The sequence below is a fragment of the Phyllobates terribilis genome, unplaced genomic scaffold (assembly GCF_046119375.1).
Source record: "Phyllobates terribilis strain yellow unplaced genomic scaffold, ASM4611937v1 Scaffold_7__3_contigs__length_470593459, whole genome shotgun sequence".
Taxonomy (NCBI): Eukaryota; Metazoa; Chordata; class Amphibia; order Anura; family Dendrobatidae; genus Phyllobates; species Phyllobates terribilis.
Window position 1 is genome coordinate 98,496,463 of NW_027362767.1, and position 14,330 is coordinate 98,510,792.

Sequence of the window (14,330 nt, forward strand, 5' to 3'; positions counted from 1 at the left end):
GAGGGAAGCCAGAGAGACATTCTGGACAGGAGATCAAGTGCGCCCTCTTGCACAGTGGGAGATGGACCACCATGCAAGGACGCCGCCAGGTATGTTACAGTACCTCCCCCCTTACGCCCCCTCTTCTTCAGGCCTGCCAGAATCTTCCGCAGGGAATTCGAGGGCCAGTCGTTCACTGGGTTGGAGGGGGACAGAGACTTAAGGGTAATCTCTGCTTCGAGGTACATCTTGTCAAGCTCACAGGAAGAAATAGACGGGTTATCACGTACATAATGAGGAAAAGTCACTGTCTCTGTTATCTGGTGGTATCCCGGAGGATTCAGGAAACAACTGGAGGTCCTCCGCCGGGTCAGAAGAGTGCAGAGGCTCAGAGAAAACAACTGCTTCAGAGTACACTAGGTCGGACTCACTGGAGGAAGCAGGCGAGGTATCGGGTACCGAGTATAGGAAAGTCTCTGTCCATTCACCACCAGGTGGCACCCCGAAGGGTTCTGGAGACAGCTGGCGGTCCTCCGCCTGGTCAGAGGGGTGTAGAGACTCACGGGTAACCTCTGCTTCAGAGTACACTAGGTCGGACTCACTGGAGGAAGCAGGCGAGGTATCGGGTACCGAGTATAGGAAAGTCTCTGTCCATTCACCACCAGGTGGCACCCCGAAGGGTTCTGGAGACAGCTGGCGGTCCTCCGCCTGGTCAGAGGGGTGTAGAGACTCACGGGTAACCTCTGCTTCAGAGTACACTAGGTCGGACTCACTGGACGAAGCAAGCGAGGTATCAGATCCAGGATATAGGAAAGTCTCTGTCCATTCACCACCAGGTGGCACCCCGAAGGATTCTGAACACAACTGGAGGTCCTCCGCCTGGTCGGAGGGGTGTAGAGACTCAGGAGTAACCTCTGCTTCGGAGTACACTAAGTTGGACTCACTGGACGAAGCGAGCGAGGTATCAGGTACAGAGTATAGGAGAGTCTCTGTCCTTTCGCTACCAGGTAGCACCCCGAAGGGTTCAGGAGACAACTGGAGATCCTCCGCCTGGTCGGAGGGGTGTAGAGACTCGGAGGTAACTACCACTTTGGGGTACCCATTGTCAGGCTCACAGGACGAAGCGGACAAAGTATTGAGTACCGGGTGTAGAGAAGTCTCTCTCCATTTGTCATCGAGTGGTATCCCGGAGGGTTCAGGAGGCAACAGGGGATCCTCCGCCAGGTAGTAGAGGTGCACAGACTCTGAGGTAACCACAGCTTTGGAGCATCCTTGGACATGCACACCGGTTAAAGAGAAAGAAGCATCTGATGCCGGGTGCAGGAAGTTCTCCTGTGTGGAGTCTGGATGGGCAGAAGTCTCTTCGGCCAGGAGAACTGGTGCACTACCCACGCACATTACCCATTGGGGTTTCTCCGGGATACAGGGAGATGAAGCTTCAGTAGGGACTTCAAGGTTGGGGTCAGGAGGTCTCAGGGAGGACAGACCCTGGCGTGACGGCTTGCCTCTAAGTCTAGCACGTCTGGACTGCCTCTTGAGGTTGAGAGAAGTATTCCGGAAAGCGTAGTCACCCTGTGAGGATTCTGGGTGGGCAGTAGTCTCATTGGGCTGGAGGACTATTGCGCTACCCACACACATTACCCGTCGGGGCTGCTCCGGGATATTGGGAAGTGAAGCTTCAGCAGGGGCTTCAGAGTTAGGGTCCTCGAAGACCATACGAAAGGCCACCAGGAAGGCCTGCAGGTCAAGGATGACAGGATCCCATGCTTCCCATAGGGGGGTGACCCATTTCAAGGCATCACCCGCTAGGTAGTCAATCATAAAGGCCACTTTAGCCCAATCGGAAGGAAAATAGAGAGGGTAGGCCTTAAAGTGTAGCATGCATTGCTCCACAAATGCACGACACTGTCTTGGATCCCCATAGTAACGTGGCGGATCCGCAGGAACGAGGGCTGATAGATCCATCTGGACGGGTGCGTAACTCGCCTGGAACTCAGCTAAAGGGGGAAAAAAAATTATTTATTTTATTTTAATGCATGTATTCGCTGGAAAAACTTCTCAAAGAGCGAAGGCCGTGGGGCTCAACGGGAACCATGGCCTGAGCATGCTGTTATGCACACGCCCGGGCTAAGCGGCGTGTGCGTGTGATTGTAGTGATTCCACTGGACCGTGCCGGAGAGTGAATGCCTGGAGGGGCGTGACTAAGTATTCACCCGATCCGACCAGGGTCGCACGACGGCATACGACGCCAGTGCACCAAGGAGGAACCGAGCAGAGGGACCAGGTGCTACTCCAGGACAGACCCCGGACACGGCTGTTGACCCACACAGGGGAATACAGGAACAGGCTGGTAGGCTGGCACACAGACTGGTGGGTATAGGCAGGCACGACTGGTATGCAGGCAGGCGGGTATGCAGGCAGGGGGGTAAAGGCAAGCACAGCTAGAGTGCAGACAGGGAGGCACTAGCAGGTAGGAACACAGGCGGGATAGGACCCAGTACACACCGGGACTCAGGAACAATACAGGCAGAGGGTTACAGGCAAGCACAGCTAGAGTGCAGACAAGGCTGAGCAGGGAGGACAGGGCTCTGTTCACACGGAACAGACAGGAAGGGAAAGACAGAGCCAGATACTCACACAGTACTTGCAGAGACAACAAGCAGGAGTTAGGTACGAGTTCAGACTCTGCAGAAAAAGGAAGGGAACGGACATAGAGGCAAAACAGGTAAAGGACAGGAGAGAGTTCAGACTGGAACTGAGTGTACGGAGGAGACCGACACTGCAGAGGGATACAGGAGCGGGTCTGGGAATACGGCCCCCAGAGAGGCGGAACGAACAGGCAAGGAGCGTGTTCAGACAGGACAGACCAGACGCAGGAGCGGGTCTAGGAAATCGGCCACTAGAAGGCGGAACGAACAGGCAAGGAGCGTGTTCAGACAGGACAGACCAGAGAACACAAAAAGGACACAGTTCAGACACGGGAGCTGATACCGCAAAGCAGGAGACATACAGGACTCAGTTCAGACACGGGAGCTGAAACCGCAAAGCAGGAGACATACAGGACACAGTTCAGACACGGGAGCTGATACCGCAAAGCAGGAGACATACAGGACACAGTTCAGACACGGGAGCTGATACCGCAAAGCAGGAGACATACAGGACTCAGTTCAGACACGGGAACTGATAACGCAAAGCAGGAGACATACAGGACACAGTTCAGACACGGGAGCTGATACCGCAAAGCAGGAGACATACAGGACTCAGTTCAGACACGGGAACTGATACAAAAAGCAGGAGACAAGAGACGGGACCTGGCACCTTCAGAGTGCAAGCACACACTGAAGGAAACACTATGCTCAGGCGGGGATAGAAGGGAGCTGCTGAGCTATATACCAAGTGACAGACAGCAATAGGCTGAGGACGCACAAGGGGTGTGACCCACAGCAGGTACAAAAAGCAGGAAGTGATCGGGCGCCGCCCTTAAGCAGCAGAAACAGACACAAACAGACAGCATGGAGGGAAGCCAGAGAGACATTCTGGACAGGAGATCAAGTGCGCCCTCTTGCACAGTGGGAGATGGACCACCATGCAAGGACGCCGCCAGGTATGTTACAGTGGTCTTACAAAGTATTGACTCAGGGGGACTGAATACAAATCACAATTTTCAAATTGTAATATTTAAAATATATTAAAAAAAAACAGGTGTCATTTCCTTTACACTTCACAAAATACAAAGTACTTTTTTTTGTTATATCAGAGAAAATTCAAATAAACTACATTTAAGCTTATGGGTGTAACATGAACAAAAGTGAAAAAGTTCACAGGGTATGAATACTTTATCAGGGCACTGTAGAAGTCACACATATATTGAAAGAAAATCTGTGACAAAAGTGCAAAGGATAAAGTAACATAAGATTTTCAGTCATTTTTGAAATTCTGGTACTATCATAAGGTTTTCTATGGTTCAAATACAACTTTGTGCCTAAGGCTGTGTGCCCACTAAGCGTTTATCAAGCGTTTTTGCAGCGGAATTTCCGCAGCGAAAACAGTAAAAAAAAAACACTTGGTAATACATTCCCCCTTGGTCCCCAATGATAATCCGCAGGTGCGGTGCACATGCTCCAGAAATCTCCGCTGCGGATCATCATTGCGGAAAAATACACAGCATGTCCATTATTTTTGCGGACACGCTGCGTAATTGACGCCATTGACTTGCATTAAGTCGCTTAATATCCGCATGACTACATGTGCACATGCGGATATTAAGCGATTCAATGTGCGGATGGTACCCGGGTCTGGAGAGAGGAGACTCTCCTTCACACCCGGGTACCATAGAACCTGTAAAAAAAAGAATTTAAAATAAAAAATACATTACACTCATCTTCTGATCGTCCCCGGTCTTCTCTCCTATGCGTCCGGTCACTTGTACGGCTCACGGTGGTGTAAAAGGACCTTTCATGACGTCATTTAGTCATGTGACCGCTGAAGTCGGCGGTCGCGTGACCTGTCACATTACTAAATGACATCATGGAAGGTCCTTTTACACCACCGCGAGCCGTACAAGAGACCAGACGCACCGGAGAGAAGACTGCGGGGCTATCAGAAGGTGAGTATAATGCGTGGGGTTTTTTTTTTACCATTTTTATTCTTTTAACTATTAACTTGGTCACGCTATATAAATCCATGCCGGTTTCATGGATTTATATAGTGTGACCAAGTTGTCAAGCACTTTCCAAGTGATGCTAAAATCGCTTAGAAAAGAGCTTGATAAACCGCATGCGAAAATGCATGTGAAGAACGCTTGACAAACGCTTCTCCCTGGCGGAAAAAACGCATGTACAATCCGCATGTAACATCCGCATGCGTTTTTCCTGCCAGGGAGATGCAGAAAAAATCTGCAGCAGTACTACATCGTGGGCACTTAGCCTAAGTATATGTTCACATGGTACATATATAACTAACAATAGTATTGTGGATTAGACTGTACGTAACAAAATAAATTGACTTGAGCAGCGAATTTCATATACGCCGCATGTCATCTTACTCTGCAGATCTTCACCGTCAATTTCACTTTCTGCGAAATAAGGGGTGATGTAGGGGCAGTTACAGTACAGGTATGGAGGCCATACACCTGTATGATCAGAGGACACACACACAATGTAGGGGCAGTTACAGTACAGGTATGGAGGCCGTACACCTGTATGATCACAGGACACACACACAATGTAGGGGCAGTTACAGTACAGGTATGGAGGCCGTACACCTGTATGATCACAGGACACACACACAATGTAGGGGCAGTTACAGTACAGGTATGGAGGCCGAACACCTGTATGATCACAGGACACACACACAATGTAGGGGCAGTTACAGTACAGGTATGGAGGCCAAACACCTGTATGATCACAGGACACACACACAATGTAGTGCAGTTACAGTACAGGTATGGAGGCCATACACCTGTATGATCAGAGGACACACACACAATGTAGGGGCAGTTACAGTACAGGTATGGAGGCTGAACACCTGTATGATCACAGGACACACACAATGTAGGGGCAGTTACAGTACAGGTATGGAGGCCGTACACCTGTATGATCACAGGACAAACACACAATGTAGGGGCAGTTACTGTACAGGTATGGAGGCCGTACACCTGTATGATCACAGGACACACACACAATGTAGGGGCAGTTACAGTACAGGTATGGAGGCCGAACACCTGTATGATCACAGGACACACACAATGTAGGGGCAGTTACAGTACAGGTATGGAGGCCGTACACCTGTATGATCACAGGACAAACACACAATGTAGGGGCAGTTACTGTACAGGTATGGAGGCCGAACACCTGTATGATCACAGGACACACACAATGTAGTGCAGTTACAGTACGGGTATGGAGGCCGTACACATGTATGATCACAGGACACACACACAATGTAGTGCAGTTACAGTACAGGTATGGAGGCCGTACACCTGTATGATCACAGGGCACACACAATGTAGTGCAGTTACAGTACAGGTATGGGGGCCGTACACCTGTATGATCACAGGACACACACAATGTAGGGGCAGTTACAGTACAGGTATGGAGGCCGTACAAGTGTATGATCACAGGACACACACACAATGTAGGGGCAGTTACAGTACAGGTATGGAGGCCGTACACCTGTATGATCACAGGACACACACACAATGTAGTGCAGTTACAGTACAGGTATGGAGGCCATACACCTGTATGATCAGAGGACACACACACAATGTAGGGGCAGTTACAGTACAGGTATGGAGGCCGTACACCTGTATGATCACAGGACACACACAATATAGGGGCAGTTACAGTACAGGTATGGAGGCCGTACACCTGTATGATCACAGGACACACACAATGTAGGGGCAGTTACAGTACAGGTATGGGGGCCGTACACCTGTATGATCACAGGACACACACACAATGTACTGCAGTTACAGTACAGGTATGGGGGCCGAACACCTGTATGATCACAGGACACATACACAATGTAGGGGCAGTTACAGTACAGGTATGGAGGCCGTACACCTGTATGATCACAGGACACACACACAATGTAGGGGCAGTTACAGTACAGGTATGGGGGCCGTACACCTGTATGATCACAGGACACACACAATGTAGGGGCAGTTACAGTACAGGTATGGAGGCCGTACACCTGTATGATCACAGGACAAACACACAATGTAGGGGCAGTTACAGTACAGGGAAGGAGGCCGTACACCTGTATGATCACAGGACACACACAATGTAGGGGCAGTTACAGTACAGGTAAGGAGGCCGTACACCTGTATGATCACAGGACACACACACAATGTAGGGGCAGTTACAGTACAGGTATGGAGGCCATACACCTGTATGATCACAGGGCACACACACAATGTAGGGGCAGTTACAGTACAGGTATGGAGGCCGTACACCTGTATGATCACAGGACACACACAATGTAGGGGCAGTTACTGTACAGGTATGGAGGCCGAACACCTGTATGATCACAGGACACACACAATGTAGTGCAGTTACAGTACAGGTATGGAGGCCGTACACATGTATGATCACAGGACACACACACAATGTAGTGCAGTTACAGTAGAGGTATGGAGGCCGTACACCTGTATGATCACAGGACACACACACAATGTAGTGCAGTTACAGTACAGGTATGGGGGCCGTACACCTGTATGATCACAGGACACACACACAATGTAGGGGCAGTTACAGTACAGGTATGGGGGCCGTACACCTGTATGATCACAGGACACACACACAATGTAGGGGCAGTTACAGTACAGGTATGGAGGCCGTACACCTGTATGATCACAGGACACACACAATGTAGGGGCAGTTACAGTACAGGTATGGAGGCCGTACACCTGTATGATCACAGGACACACACAATGTAGGGGCAGTTACTGTACAGGTATGGAGGCCGAACACCTGTATGATCACAGGACACACACAATGTAGTGCAGTTACAGTACAGGTATGGAGGCCGTACACATGTATGATCACAGGACACACACACAATGTAGTGCAGTTACAGTAGAGGTATGGAGGCCGTACACCTGTATGATCACAGGGCACACACAATGTAGTGCAGTTACAGTACAGGTATGGGGGCCGTACACCTGTATGATCACAGGACACACACACAATGTAGGGGCAGTTACAGTACAGGTATGGGGGCCGTACACCTGTATGATCACAGGACACACACACAATGTAGTGCAGTTACAGTACAGGTATGGAGGCCATACACCTGTATGATCAGAGGACACACACACAATGTAGGGGCAGTTACAGTACAGGTATGGAGGCCGTACACCTGTATGATCACAGGACACACACACAATGTAGGGGCAGTTACAGTACAGGTATGGAGGCCGTACACCTGTATGATCACAGGACACACACAATGTAGGGGCAGTTACTGTACAGGTATGGAGGCCGAACACCTGTATGATCACAGGACACACACACAATGTAGGGGCAGTTACAGTAGAGGTATGGAGGCCGTACACCTGTATGATCACAGGGCACACACAATGTAGTGCAGTTACAGTACAGGTATGGGGGCCGTACACCTGTATGATCACAGGACACACACACAATGTAGGGGCAGTTACAGTACAGGTATGGGGGCCGTACACTTGTATGATCACAGGACACACACACAATGTAGTGCAGTTACAGTACAGGCATGGAGGCCATACACCTGTATAATCAGAGGACACACACACAATGTAGGGGCAGTTACAGTACAGGTATGGAGGCCGTACACCTGTATGATCACAGGACACACACACAATGTAGGGGCAGTTACTGTACAGGTATGGAGGCCGAACACCTGTATGATCACAGGACACACACACAATGTAGGGGCAATTACAGTACAGGTATGGAGGTCGTACACCTGTATGATCACAGGACAAACACACAATGTAGGGGCAGTTACTGTACAGGTATGGAGGCCGTACACCTGTATGATCACAGGACACACACAATGTAGGGGCAGTTACAGTACAGGTATGGAGGTCGTACACCTGTATGATCACAGGACAAACACACAATGTAGGGGCAGTTACTGTACAGGTATGGAGGCCGTACACCTGTATGATCACAGGACAAACACACAATGTAGGGGCAGTTACAGTACAGGTAAGGAGGCCGTACACCTGTATGATCACAGGACACACACAATGTAGGGGCAGTTACAGTACAGGTAAGGAGGCCGTACACCTGTATGATCACAGGACACACACACACACAATGTAGGGGCAGTTACAGTACAGGTATGGGGGCCGTACACCTGTATGATCACAGGACACACACAATGTAGGGGCAGTTACAGTACAGGTATGGGGGCGGTACACCTGTATGATCACAGGACACACACAATGTAGGGGCAGTTACAGTACAGGTATGGGGGCCGAACACCTGTATGATCACAGGACACACACACAATGTAGGGGCAGTTACTGTACAGGTATGGAGGCCGTACACCTGTATGATCACAGGACACACACACAATGTAGGGGCAGTTACTGTACAGGTATGGGGGCCGTACACCTGTATGATCACAGGACACACACACACACAATGTAAGGGCAGTTACTGTACAGGTATGGAGGCCGTACACCTGTATGATCACAGGACACACACACAATGTAGTGCAGTTACAGTACAGGTATGGGGGCATTACACCTGTATGATCACAGGGCACACACAATGTAGGGGCAGTTACAGTACAGGTATGGGGGACATACACCTGTATGATCACAGGACACACACACAATGTAGGGGCAGCTACAGTACAGGTATGGAGGCCGTACACCTGTATGATCACAGGACAAACACACAATGTAGGGGCAGTTACAGTACAGGTATGGAGGCCGTACACCTGTATGATGACAGGACACTCACACAATGTAGGGGCAGTTACAGTACAGGTATGGGAGCCGTACACCTGTATGATCACAGGACACACACACAATGTAAGGGCAGTTACAGTACAGGTATGGGGGACGTACACCTGTATGATCACAGGACACACACACTATGTAGGGCCAGTTACAGTACAGGTATGGAGGCCGAACACCTGTATGATCACAGAAAACACACACAATGTAGGGGCAGTTACAGAACAGGTATGGGGGCAGTACACCTGTATGATCACAGGACACACACAATGTAGGGGCAGTTACAGAACAGGTATGGGGGCAGTACACCTGTATGATCACAGGACACACACAATGTAGGGGCAGTTACAGTACAGGTATGGGGGCCATACACCTGTATGATCACAGGGCACACACACAATGTAGTGCAGTTACAGTACAGGTATGGGGGCCATACACCTGTATGATCACAGGGCACACACAATGTAGGGGCAGTTACAGTACAGGTATGGGGGCCGTACACCTGTATGATCACAGGACACACACACACAATGTACTGCAGTTACAGTACAGGTATGGGGGCCGAACACCTGTATGATCACAGGACACATACACAATGTAGGGGCAGTTACAGTACAGGTATGGGGGCCGTACACCTGCATGATCACAGGACACACACACACACAATGTAGGGGCAGTTACAGTACAGGTATGGGGGCCGTATACCTGTATGATCACAGGACACACACACACAATGTAGGGGCAGTTACAGTACAGGTATGGGGGCCGTATACCTGTATGATCACAGGACACACACACAATGTAGTGCAGTTACAGTACAGGTATGGGGGCATTACACCTGTATGATCACAGGGCACACACAATGTAGGGGCAGTTACAGTACAGGTATGGGGGACATACACCTGTATGATCACAGGACACACACACACAATGTAGGGGCAGCTACAGTACAGGTATGGAGGCCGTACACCTGTATGATCACAGGACATACACACAATGTAGGGGCAGTTACAGTACAGGTATGGAGGCCGAACAACTGTATGATCACAGGGCACACACAATGTAGGGGCAGTTACAGTACAGGTATGGGGGCCGTACACCTGTATGATCACAGGACACACACACAATGTAGTGCAGTTATAGTACAGGTATGGGGGCCGTACACCTGTATGATCACAGGACACACACAATGTAGTGCAGTTATAGTACAGATATGGAGGGCGTACACCTGTATTATCACAGGACACACACACAATGTAGTGCAGTTACAGTACAGGTAAGGGGGCCGTACAACTGTATGATCACATGACACACACAATGTAGGGGCAGTTACAGTACAGGTATGGGGGCCGTGCACCTGTATGATCCCAGGACACACACACATAATGTAGGGGCAGTTACAGTACAGGTATGGAGGGCGTACACCTGTATGATCACAGGGCACACACAATGTAGGGGCAGTTACAGTACAGGTATGGAGGCCGTACAAGTGTATGATCACAGGACATACACACAATGTAGGGGCAGTTACAGTACAGGTATGGAGGCCGTACACCTGTATGATCACAGGGCACACACAATGTAGGGGCAGTTACAGTACAGGTATGGAGGCCGTACAAGTGTATGATCACAGGACACACACACAATGTAGGGGCAGCTACAGTACAGGTATGGAGGCCGTACACCTGTATGATCACAGGACACACACAATGTAGGGGCAGTTACAGTACAGGCATGGGGGCCATACACCTGTATGATCACAGGGCACACACATAATGTAGTGCAGTTACAGTACAGGTATGGGGGCCATACACCTGTATGATCACAGGGCACACACAATGTAGGGGCAGCTACAGTACAGGTATGGGGGCCGTACACCTGTATGATCACAGGACACACACAATGTAGGGGCAGTTACAGTACAGGTATGGGGGCCGTATACCTGTATGATCACAGGACACACACACAATGTAGTGCAGTTACAGTACAGGTATGGGGGCATTACACCTGTATGATCACAGGGCACACACAATGTAGGGGCAGTTACAGTACAGGTATGGGGGACATACACCTGTATGATCACAGGACACACAATGTAGTGCAGTTACAGTACAGGTATGGGGGCCGTACACCTGTATGATCACAGGACACACACACAATGTAGTGCAGTTATAGTACAGGTATGGAGGCCGTACACCTTTATGATCACAGGACACACACACAATGTAGTGCAGTTACAGTACAGGTAAGGGGGCCGTACAACTGTATGATCACATGACACACACAATGTAGGGGCAGTTACAGTACAGGTATGGGGGCCGTGCACCTGTATGATCACAGGACACACACACATAATGTAGAGGCAGTTACAGTACAGGTATGGAGGCCGTACACCTGTATGATCACAGGGCACACACAATGTAGGGGCAGTTACAGTACAGGTATGGAGGCCGTACAAGTGTATGATCACAGGACATACACACAATGTAGGGGCAGTTACAGTACAGGTATGGAGGCCGAACACCTGTATGATCACAGGGCACACACAATGTAGGGGCAGTTACAGTACAGGTATGGAGGCCGTACAAGTGTATGATCACAGGACATACACACAATGTAGGGGCAGTTACAGTACAGGTATGGAGGCCGTACACCTGTATGATCACAGGGCACACACAATGTAGGGGCAGTTACAGTACAGGTATGGAGGCCGTACAAGTGTATGATCACAGGACACACACACAATGTAGGGGCAGCTACAGTACAGGTATGGAGGCCGTACACTGTACACCTGTATGATCACAGGACACACACAATGTAGGGGCAGTTACAGTACAGGCATGGGGGCCATACACCTGTATGATCACAGGGCACACACAATGTAGGGGCAGTTACAGTACAGGTATGGAGGCCGTACACCTGTATGATCACAGGACGCACACAATGTAGGGGCAGTTACAGTACAGGTATGGGGGCCGTACACCTGTATGATCACAGGACACACACACACAATGTACTGCAGTTACAGTACAGGTATGGGGGCCGAACACCTGTATGATCACAGGACACACACACAATGTAGGGGCAGTTACAGTACAGGTATGGGGGCCGTACACCTGTATGATCACAGGACACACACACACAATGTAGGGGCAGTTACAGTACAGGTATGGGGGCCGTACACCTGTATGATCACAGGACACACACACACAATGTAGGGGCAGTTACAGTACAGGTATGGAGGCCGTACACCTGTATGATCACAGGACACACACACAATGTAGAGCAGTTACAGTACAGGTATGGGGGCCGTACACCTGTATGATCACAGGACACACACACACAATATGGGGGCAGTTACAGTACAGGTATGGAGGCCGTACACCTGTATTATAACAGGACACACACACAATGTAGGGGCAGCTACAATACAGGTATGGAGGCCGTACACCTGTATGATCACATGATAAACACAATGTAGGGGCAGTTACAGTACAGGTATGGGGGCCGAACACCTGTATGATCACAGGACACACACAATGTAGGGGCAGTTACTGTACAGGTATGGAGGCCGTACACCTGTATGATCACAGGACACACACACAGTGGAGGCAGAAGTCAGACCCCACTAATCCGACTGTTGTCGCCTATGGAGCGGTGTGCCATTCCTTGACACCCGCAGAGAGCCCGGCGTTGGGGAGCCCGGTGTGGGGGAGCCCGGTGTGGGGGAGCCCGGTGTGGGGGAGCCCGGTGTGGGGGAGCCCGGTGTGGGGGAGCCCGGTGTGGGGGAGCCCGGTGTGGGGGAAGCACGGCGTGTTGTTGTTGCTGCCGCTCTCATACGCTGGTGCTGCTCATGCTGACAGTGCGCGCACAGCTCTGCGGGGACAGCATACACGACACAGGGCAGCGCCGGCAGCACGAGCGCTCAGTGATTAACCCATCCATAGCCGCCCCCGCTATATAACATGGAGCAGTGCATAGACGGCACAGCACACAACATGGAAATTACCTGTGTCCTCTCACACACACGTGCTGCTAGAAACATACAAACTGCTTCCGCCAAGGACCTGCGGTGATGTCACAGTCATGTGATCAGTCACGTGGTGGGAGGAGTTAGGAGATGAGATGATTTGGTTTACAATATGTTATTTATAGTGACAGGAAAAGGCTGCGCTATACTGGTCATATACATTATACTGATCATATACATTATACTGGTCATATACATTATACTGATCCATATACATTATACTGGTCCTCATACATTATACTGATCATATACATTATACTGGTCATATACATTATACTGATCCATATACATTATACTGATCCATATACATTATACTGATCATATACATTATACTGGTCATATACATTATACTGATCCTCATACATTATACTGATCATCATACATTATACTGGTCATATACATTATACTGATCATATACATTATACTGGTCATATACATTATACTGATCCTCATACATTATACTGGTCCTCATACATTATACTGATCCTCATACATTATACTGGTCATATACATTATACTGATCATATACATTATACTGGTCATATACATTATACTGATCCATATACATTATACTGGTCCTCATACATTATACTGATCATATACATTATACTGGTCATATACATTATACTGATCCATATACATTATACTGATCATATACATTATACTGGTCATATACATTATACTGATCCTCATACATTATACTGATCATCATACATTATACTGGTCATATACATTATACTGATCATATACATTATACTGGTCATATACATTATACTGATCCTCATACATTATACTGGTCCTCATACATTATACTGATCCTCATACATTATACTGGTCATATACATTATACAGATCCTCATACATTAT

At 49.2% G+C, this 14,330-nt stretch overlaps 1 protein-coding gene across 4 annotated transcripts in view; it reads right to left on the bottom strand.

The window, feature by feature from the left end:
- CDIN1 (CDAN1 interacting nuclease 1) overlaps positions 1-13,555 on the bottom strand; it is a 545,783-nt gene extending 532,228 nt beyond the window's left edge. For 2 of the 4 annotated variants that reach the window (XM_073637559.1, XM_073637557.1), the window contains exon 1: positions 13,443-13,555. The gene's annotated coding sequence lies outside the window, so the exon portion shown is untranslated. The remainder of the gene's footprint in view (positions 1-13,442) is intronic. The other 2 variants (XM_073637560.1, XM_073637558.1) reach the window with 1 other exon arrangement.
- Positions 13,556-14,330: the final 775 nt, after the last annotated feature.